The sequence below is a fragment of the Erythrolamprus reginae genome, chromosome 3, assembly GCF_031021105.1.
Source record: "Erythrolamprus reginae isolate rEryReg1 chromosome 3, rEryReg1.hap1, whole genome shotgun sequence".
Taxonomy (NCBI): Eukaryota; Metazoa; Chordata; class Lepidosauria; order Squamata; family Dipsadidae; genus Erythrolamprus; species Erythrolamprus reginae.
The window spans coordinates 195838692-195848816 of record NC_091952.1 but is presented as its reverse complement, the minus strand read 5'-3'; the positions used below and the strand labels follow the sequence as shown (position 1 = coordinate 195848816).

At 35.9% G+C, this 10125-nt stretch overlaps 1 protein-coding gene across 1 annotated transcript in view; it reads left to right on the top strand.

Moving 5' to 3' along the window:
• The window catches only part of LDLRAD4 (low density lipoprotein receptor class A domain containing 4), a 336510-nt gene that overhangs the window by 66946 nt on the left and 259439 nt on the right, over positions 1-10125 (top strand). The window contains exon 2 of the mRNA XM_070747472.1: positions 133-214. The gene's annotated coding sequence lies outside the window, so the exon portion shown is untranslated. The remainder of the gene's footprint in view (positions 1-132; positions 215-10125) is intronic.

Here is a 10125-nt window from a genome sequence, read left to right as displayed (position 1 = left end):
CTCTGAGCAGTTGTTAATTGAAAGTCTTGAAAGGCCCTATTTCAGCTGAGATTACAATAGAGGTTCATCAAGGTCTTGCTTGAGAATAATTATTGGAAATTTAAAACAATTTTTGTCTGTTTCTCTCCACAGAATAACTGAAATTACTGGCTAAACAAGATGATTATAAATTAAATAAATCAAAGCTGTACTGAGGCTTTATGAATCAATTGTGGTGAGTAACACAATTTACTTGGTATGTGTGTGTATGTGTGTATAGTCGAGAGACCCTGGTATACCCAAATATGGGAGGAGCATACAGCTTCCTTTTTTCCATGTTCCAAGACAGAGAAACTTTTAATTGCCAACAAGTATAATCTATAAGTGTAACATATTTTTTGTCGATAATGAAAAGGAAGGGAGACTAGTATAGATCTATTTTGAGTTTATTTGCTCTCATCAGCCAGCCATATCTTTATTGGGATTTGAACCTGCAGCCTCTCCCTTAGCGTCTATACTACAGGCTCTCCTCCTTATCAGCTTGTATCAGGGAAGAGTTATATGTGATTTTTTGTTCAATCACTCTGGTATACCCAAATATGGGAGGAGTTTACACACACACACACACACACACACACACACACACACACACACAAGCTTTCTATGGGAAAATTATTTTATACTTTTTCATTTAAGTGGCCGCATTTCTGTCAATGACATTTTTCCACCCCTCTTTTCCTAAGCACTTCGAAATCATACATTAGAAATGCTGTGCTGAGATTTCAAAATATGGTTGTTTTATTTATTTATTGATTGATTGATTGATTTGATTTGATTTGATTTATTGGGGTGGCTTACAACATATAGAAAACAATACAAATATCCTAAATACAATTTACACTAAAAACTAACAATCTTTAGAGCCGGGGTGGCGTAGCAGGTAGAGTGCTGTACTGCAGGCCCCTGAAGCTGACTGTAGATCTGAAGGTCAGTGGTTCAAATCTCATCACCGGCTCAAGGTTGACTCAGCCTTCCATCCTTCCGAGGTGGTTAAAATGAGACCCGGATTGTGGGGGCAATAGCCTAGCTCTGTTAAAAAGTGCTATTGCTAACACGTTGTAAGCTGCCCTGAGTCAAAGGAGAAGGGCGGCATAAAAATCGAATAAATAAATAAATAAATAAATAAATAAATAAATCTAATTAATTTAATTAAAAAAGCAGTCCACTCTCTTAGTGAAAATAATAGGCAATATTTTAATATTTAAAATTAAAAAGGTATAATATCTCATGTGTATTTTGATAAAATCTGAATATATTCTGTACATACAATAGATTTACAGAAATGATAGCTAACTTGCTAATTCAGCTAAATTATCTGAATGAATATAAATGAGTAAAATTAAGAAAATTACTGGATAGTGATCTGACAAGTGAGATTTGTGGTCAAAAGGGAGATCTTTGTAGTCTTCCCAGGAATAGAACAATACTTTAGTTCACACGAACCAAAAAAGGTTCACCATCAGTGAGCTAAAGTATTGGTCTATGCCTAGGACACTACAAAGATCTCCTTTTTGACCACAGATCTCACTAGTCAATATCCAGTGCCTCTCACAGGATTATAATGCCAATGAGATAATCATATTGCGTGATGAGATTAACATTAGACAACAACCATCCTCAGTTGCATACTAGTTAATTTTAAAAGATCCAGGAGATGCCCAAGGAAATGTTGGGCAGATGATATGATCTCAGATGATATGACTCAAATCAAAGATACAGAATTAACTACAAATGATTTGTGTATTGAAGCAGTTGGAAAGCAGTTAAAGGTGCCTTCATTCTTTGATAATTGATATGAGATTATTTTGACTGTGTCTATTTCTCCTGCATGGCTATAACTATATCCAGGGGTGGGTTGCTGCCCGGACCGGGTGGGGAGGGGAACGCAGTGGGGTAGTAAAATTGAAGCTACACCCCAGAGCACGGAAAGATGTTGAAAGAAAATGCAGGACATCTTGCATAAGCCACGGCCACAGTGTGGCAGTAAAAATTTTGGTAGCCCTTCACTGACTATATCTATATCTATATATTTTACTTCTAGTAGACTAACATAATAATAACAAAACATTGGCATGACAGTGATTTCAGCAATCTTATATACGTAAGTTTGGTAATATTTTGTTCTTCAGGCCAACATGGAAAATAAGTAATCAAAGCTAAGTAGCATTTATAGCTACTGGCCCATTTGGTGAATATGACTCAGTTTATTTAAACTTGATTTATTTTGTAGGCTAATACAGGTTTACATATATCATAAGTGTGTGTGTATATGCTGGTACATTGGAATCAGTGTTCCCTCTAATTTATTTGGGGGGTGGGCGGAAAAGTATAGTATCTGAGCGGCAGTCCCTTCGGGACTGGGCGGCACAGAAATAAACAAACAAATAAACAAACAAACAAACAAACAAATAAAAAACCCATCCTGTTTTGCCTCAGAGAATTTCAAAATAAAATACTGTACTGTGTGTCTATAACAGTGAGCTCATAATAGGGCAACTCTATCAATATCAAAATGCCACTTAAATAGTTGAACTAGTTTCAAACTAGATTTTGATTTTCTTTCTCTCTTCCTTACTCCCATTCTTTTTCTTTCTCTTTTCCTTCCTCTCTTTTTTCCTTCTGTTTCTCTCTCTTCCTCTCTCTCTCCTTCCCTCTCACTCTTTCCCTCTCAGCTTCTGGGCAGGTTTGGAAAACTCTGAGTTGATGATGATTTTTAAGTGAGCGATTGCTCACTGCTCAGCTTAGAGGGAACTATGATTGGAATGAATAGATGCTTTATCATTCACATTTGCAAAATGATCTGCTTAGATTTTCACAAAAGTCAATCAAAATCAGAGCTAACACTATTCAAATAAGGTTTTCAATTATAGTTGCCTACAGGATATACTGTCAACTATTTTGACAATGAAACTCAAAACATTTCATTTCCAGTTATAGTCTTAAATAAAACTATTAAAAATGGCATTGTAGCAACTTCCTAGTTGCTTTGCCCAATCTTTCGTCTCTCTGAAGAGTTTTGGGACAGAATTAGGGCCTTCCACATTGCTGCAAATAGAGGAGGAACAATATAAAGGGAAACAAAACCAGCAACTCTGGAAAATAGTGGAACTCTGTCTCCAAGGAACATTTCAAGGAACAGGCGTCATCTTCAGATGCAGACCTGGTAACTCTGTTATATTTCAAATTGCTTTTCAAGGACACAAATATAACAGAAACGGAAAATTGTTTCTGGCTTACACTACCCAGTCTACAGGCAAGGCTGCCTCTTTTGCATTGTAGGCTATAAAAAAAGATTTCCATCAAATTGATTTGCTGCACACTTTGGTGGCCGCAAACTTCTCTTAAACACTTGATTCAAAATGACATATATTTCCATGACCACAGTCTTCTAGATTAAATGTTTGATACATTCAGCATTGAGGATACAAGCCCACTGTTTGTGGAAATAACTTGTCTGCCTAAAAATAGGCAAAAGGTTTAATTGCTTTTAGGAAAAATGAAAACGAGTACGGTATTTATTTATTTATTAATTATTTATTTATTAGATTTGTATATTTCTTGGACATTCTGATGAACTAACAAGCCCATATCAACACAAACTTTTCCATCCCTTCTATCAGAGAAAGACCATATGAACATAAATCAAAGCTGATAAATTAATTTGCAGGTGTGTGTACAGTTACTGTTCATACAGGTGTAGTACATAAAGCTGGTAAATATTTTAACTCTTCTATAGATATTGTCATACAATATCTTTTTTGTCTTATATTTGATATCTAATGTACTATAGTGTATTATAATGATTTCTCTCTTGATCAGTTAGAAAAAAGTAGATCAAAAGAGCTGATTGAGCTTTCATCAATTAAACAAAATGTTCCTGATATCTGGGAATTTCTTCATCAATTTGGAATATGATAGGAAAATGGCACAGTGGTTAGAGTGCAGTGCTGCAAGCTACTTCAGCTGATCACCGGCTGCCAGCAGTTTGGCAGATCATATCACAGTAGGCTCAAAGTTGACTCAGCCTTCCATCCTTCCAAGGTCGATAAAACGAGGACCCAGATTGTTGGGGGCAATATGCTTGCTGTCTGTAAACCGCTTAGAGAGGGCTGTAAAGCACTGTGAAGCGGCATATGTCTAAATGCTATTGCTATTGCATTGCCTGTTTATTTATTGCTTTTTTAAATTCACCTTAGTCTGCTTGCTTTATGGGTAGAGCAAATATTTTATTGACTCCATAGGTGTCCAGTTCTTGAAGTGCAGTAGTGCAGAAATTTAAACTAAGTGACAACCAACATTCTATATTTGAATATATACCATATCTGACATTAGACATATAATTAAGAAATCTGTGAAGGAAAGAATCTAAAGACTAAAGTAATGTATTTCAGATTGTGGGCCATATTGTTGATTAGAAACAATGACACATTGCCACTCTAGTATTTCCATACTTAATTTCAATATAATATAAAGTCTTGATAGTTTAGTAAAATAAATGCTTGGAACAAAACCCACAAATATTTTCTGGCATGTTAATGTTATTATTGCTGGAATTCTAAGCAATATTCTAATCAGGAAAAGGAAGTAATTTTTATTACTGCAGATTTTAACCTTTTTCACAGGATGCAACTCTGTTCCCAGATTCCTCAAATCTATAAATACTGCTGAATGTTTTTGGGTGCAAGAGGAAGAGGGGTTCCATTGCATGGTAATGAAAAGTATTCTGCCTGTGGAAAAGAATTCAGGACCAAATAATTGTAATTGAAAATTATTTGGAGGAGGGCAATCCAATAGTGTGTGCCATCCAATGATATTATATATAGCATTGATTAAACTAAGGACTCCGGTAACTTGAGATTTAGAAATGAAACAAACAAAATGTGAAAAAGTTATATTTATGTTGTTACAAGCACATCAAAAATATATTAAAGTAACCAAAATATCTTTACAATCTCCAAGGCATGCCACAACTTTTGAGCGGCCCTGCTGTTTACAAATTGAAAGCTGAAATATTTAACACATGCTAAATTGGGTAGTATATGCTGACAGGTATTAAGGAAGAGGAGGAATGGACCCAAGCTAAAACTGCTTTTGGCAAGGCTCACACATTGAATTAAACCACATTGTGATGTCTTTGATTTTGATTTGACATATTTAAATTCAATCTTTGTGGATGAAAATCATGGTTTATGTGTGAATCCAAGTTTTGAAACTTGTTTAAAAATACAGTTAATGCAGTAATAGTTTAGCGTGGTTTTGGGGATAACAATTTGTTGGCCTAACTAGTAGTGTTAAGAGATCCTTTCTCTTTTAGAGTTTTCTTAAATTAGTAGTGTCCAAACAATCTTTTGATAAAAATTTCCATATCCGGTTGCCCTAGTGAAGTAGCTTAGAAGGAAAAGAGAGTGAGACACACATACCAAATTGAAGGAAATTTAAAAATAATTCAAACTGTCATTTCTGAAAAAGATAGCTTAAACCTTTTTATTATTACTGCTTTTTAAAGTTGGCAATTAATGCAGGTTATATTCTGTTTTGGTATTTTCTTCCAATATTAAGAAAAACAGGAAGATGATGGTTAAAAAAATTATAAATAATATCTGCATCTTTTCCACTTAACCTTATTCTGACTAAGGGAGAAAAAACATAATAATCATGGGTGGTCAAGAGAAATTATATTGTTCCCATCTTGATTACACTATTTTTATCAGCTTGTAAGGAGAGTTTTTAATTAAAACAAATGTTGTAGATTTATTTCCCATAATATGGAAATTGCTATGCACTAAGAATACAAGTAATGACACGAGGTTAGAAGAAAGGCAATTTCATAGATTAGAGTTTCTTGAAGTGTTTTCCTAGGACCTTCTGGGACACCAAAAAATCAGAATTATTTGGCAGATTCTGAAGATATTTACAAAAATTTAAAACAATACTGTTTTCACTATTTTTTCATTTGTTAAAAATAAAGTTATTTTTCATGAAATATATTTGTTATATCTAATGAGTTTTAATGTTGTTTTTATATGGTTCCTTTAATAATAAATATTCAATGAAACCATCAGTTTTAATCTATATATATAAAAGCCAAATACTACTCACTTATTACGAAATCTCCAGAACTGTAAAGCCTACTAACTTGAAACTTGGCATGTATGATCCCGCTATATAGAATGCTGGTGAGACCACATTTGGAATACTGTGTTCAGTTCTGGAGACCTCACCTACAAAAAGATATTGACAAAATTGAACGGGTCCAAAGACGGGCTACAAGAATAGTGGAAGGTCTTAAGCATAAAACGTATCAGGAAAGACTTAATGAACTCAATCTGTATAGTCTGGAGAACAGAAGGAAAAGGGGGGACATGATCGAAACATTTAAATATATTAAAGGGTTAAATAAGGTCCAGGAGGGAAGTGTTTTGAATAGGAAAGCTAACACAAGGACACAATCTGAAGTTAGTTGGGGGAAAGATCAAAAGCAATGTGAGAAAATATTATTTTACTGAAAGAGTAGTAGATCCTTGGAACAAACTTCCAGCAGACGTGGTAGATAAATCCACAGTAACTGAATTTAAACATGCCTGGGATAAACATATATCCATCCTAAGATAAAATACAGAAAATAGTATAAGGGCAGACTAGATGGACCATGAGGTCTTTTTCTGCCGTCAGACTTCTATGTTTCTATGTATGTTCCTCTTAGCTCCTAAGTGCTCGCTTAGAAAGGTCTTTTCAAAATGACCATCAGGTCATTAGTATTTCTTATACAGTATTATCTTAATTAACATACTCTAATGTTAAGGAGTTAAACATTCTACTCCCCCTCCACATTTATAAAAAAATGTGTTCCAACTGCCGGTTGCTTTATATTAATATGCTCCAATGCTCCCTCTTTGCTAAACTGGGCCATGAGTGTGGCCAGCACCTGACCCACCTGGCCTGTGGACTGGGAGTTTAGACATTCTACTCCCCCTCCTAATGAAAAAGAACTCTGTTCCAACTTATATTAACATGCTCTTCACTAAACTGGTTGTGGGTGTGGCCAGCATGTGACTCATCTGGCTTGTGGGCTACAAATTTAAACATTCTACTCCCCTCTCCACCTAAAAAGAACTCTGTTCCAACTGCCAGTTGCCTTATATTAGCATACTGATGCTAAGGAGTTACACATTCTATATAAATTTTCAAGCCCGATCGTAACTATTCATTAATTTTCAAGCATTAACTGTCAATTTATTCAGCCTGTTCACATAGTTTTGTACGGGTATCAAGCTACTAGTATTTTACATGGCAAATATTGATAAATATAATATATACACTTTCGGTGTCCTTTATGATTTTTTTTTAAAGGAAGGGATTCTGAAAGCAAAAGTTTCAGAAACACTGACATTTGAAACAGTTTTCTAAGGGAGTTTTTAGTGGAAGGAACCTTCATATTTCTCTATGAATGAATCCAACAATTGCACCAACATTTTATAGACACTAATACTTATTACCTTTAACTTTAAACCAAACATGCTGTATAAATTTATACCTGTATTTTAAAGTTATGAAATATATCTTTATGTTTTATGATGTGCTTTACTGTTTGGGGTAAAAAGTAAATTCCTGCTGGAAGTGAGAAGCATGCCACTAATGGAGGTTCCTTTTCCAATGGCCTCTAACTGCTTAGAAAGGGATTAAGAACCTCTTTCCCTTGCATTTGGCATCACAGAGTTAATTTTTTTAAATGACAAACCTTCAGTTTTGCGTATTAGGTCAGTGTTGACTCCTGGCAACAGCTTGGAAGTTTGCTCCTGCAAATTTCTTGATAAGATTTTTTAGAAGTCTTTTGCTGTTGCTTTCTGAAGGCTGAGAGAGAATTTTATTTATTTATTTGCTTGTTTGTTTGTTTGTCCAATACACAATACATAATGAAGAGAATAGACATGTAGTAATATATATAAAGAAAAGGATAGAAGAAAATATATTAAAATAGAGGAGAAGATATATGAAAGGAAGAAAAGATATGTGATATAAAGGAGAGACAATTGGACAGGGGACGAAAGGCACACTGGTGCACTTATGTACGCCCCTTATTGACCTCTTAGGAACCTGGAGAGGTCAATCGTGGATAGTCTAAGGGAAAAATGTTGGGGGTTAGGGGTTGACACTACTGAGTCCGGTAATGAGTTCCATGCTTCGACAACTCGATTGTTAAAGTCATATTTTTTACAGTGAAGTTTGGAGCGGTTAACATGAAGTTTGAATCTGTTGCGTGCTCTTGTGTTGTTGCGGTTGAAGCTTAAGTAATCATTGACAGGCAGGACGTTGCAGCATATGATCTTGTGGGCAATACGTAGATCGTGTTTTAGGTGTTGTAGTTCTAAGCTTTCTAGACCCAGTGGCTGGCCCAAGTCTTAGGCAGAAATAGAACTCTGATGATTTTATCACTACCCCAAATTGGTTTTATTCAATTACAGATGTTTAATAATTACAAATATCTCCGGGACCCCCTTCTGCCGCACGAATCCCAGCGACCAGTTAGGTCTCACAGAGTTGGCCTTCTCCGGGTTCTGTCAACTAAACAATGTCGTTTGGTGGGACCCAGGGGAAGAGCCTTCTCTGTGGCGGCCCCGACCCTTTGGAACCAACTCCCCCCAGATATCAGAGTTGCCCCCACCCTCCTAGCCTTTCGTAAGCTCCTTAAAACCCACCTCTGTCATCAGGCATGGAGGAATTGAGACTTTCCCTCTCCCTAGGCTTATAAAATTTATGCATGGTATGCTAGTATGTATGATTGGTTTCTAAATTGGGGTTTTAAATTAACTTAAATATTAGATTTGTTTACATTGTATTATTATTGCTGTGAGCCGCCCCGAGTCTGCGGAGAGGGGCGGCATACAAATCTGATTAATAAATAAATAAATAAATAAATAAATAAATAAATAAATAAATAAATCCACTTATTTTCAGATAATAACAGTCTCCTTGACACATTCTGTAATTTAAAGCACAGTTGAGCCAAATCAGATTATGTAAGAGAAGTTCCAAGAGATAATATTTTTTCCTGTCTTAAAAACATAAAAACATAATTTGAGAACTAACTGGGTCTTCACATATTTCTTGAGAATATATGTATTATCTCCTCTTGCTTCTTATATCTGAAATACATGAAATAAAGGAACGGTCTAAAAGCCTGGACATGTTATGCTTTCAGGCAGCTCCTCCTAGAGTCTAGTTTGTTGCACTAAGTTTTCCTAGAAAATCCCGTCTTTATTGCAGACTTGATTTTGCAGCTACAGTACCTTGCCTATGATTCTTTTTGAAGTTCTAATAGCTTCCAACATGGAGTGGACTGCAGACTTTGCCTCTGTGTGTTTTGGTTATGTAACAGATTAGATCATCAGAAGAACTGTGAGATGATCTCAACTGAGTGGAAATGAGAAACTTGAGCAGGAAAGAGAGAATTCTTTAGCTGTATATAAAAGGTAGCTGCTGAGCAGGTATCTTGAAATATCAAGAAAGTACAGTGGTACCTCATCATACGAACTTAATTGGTTCCAGGAGGAGGTTCGTAAGGTGAAAAGTTCGTAAGATGAAACAATGTTTCCCATAGGAATCAATGTAAAAGCAAATAATGCGTGCAAATCCTTCAGGAAAATCCCAAACTTTAGAAGGGAGGCGAATAGAGGGCAGGGAAGAGCGGGTGGAAGAAACAAGGCTAGGCTAAAGGGTGAGTGGGAAGGAAGAAAGGCAAGGGGGGCGCCCCTCCCTTTTCTTTTTTCAAAAGACACCATTGCAGTGCCTTTGCAAGCATGCAAAATCTTTACTCCTCCAAGCTGCCCCTCCCTTTTCTTTCTTAAAGACACCGTTTCAGTGCTTTTGCAAGCATGCAAAATCTTTACTCCTCCAAGCTGCCCCTCCCTTTTCTTTCTTCAAAAAAGGGGAAAAAAAGAAACCCGTTCATCCCAGCAGCAGCTGCTTGGGTTCATAAGGTGAAAATAGTTCGGAAGAAGAGGCAAAAAAATCTTAAACACCGGGTTCGTATCTTGAAAAGTTCGTTAGAAGAGGTGTTCGTAAGATGAGGTACCACTGTACAGTAAA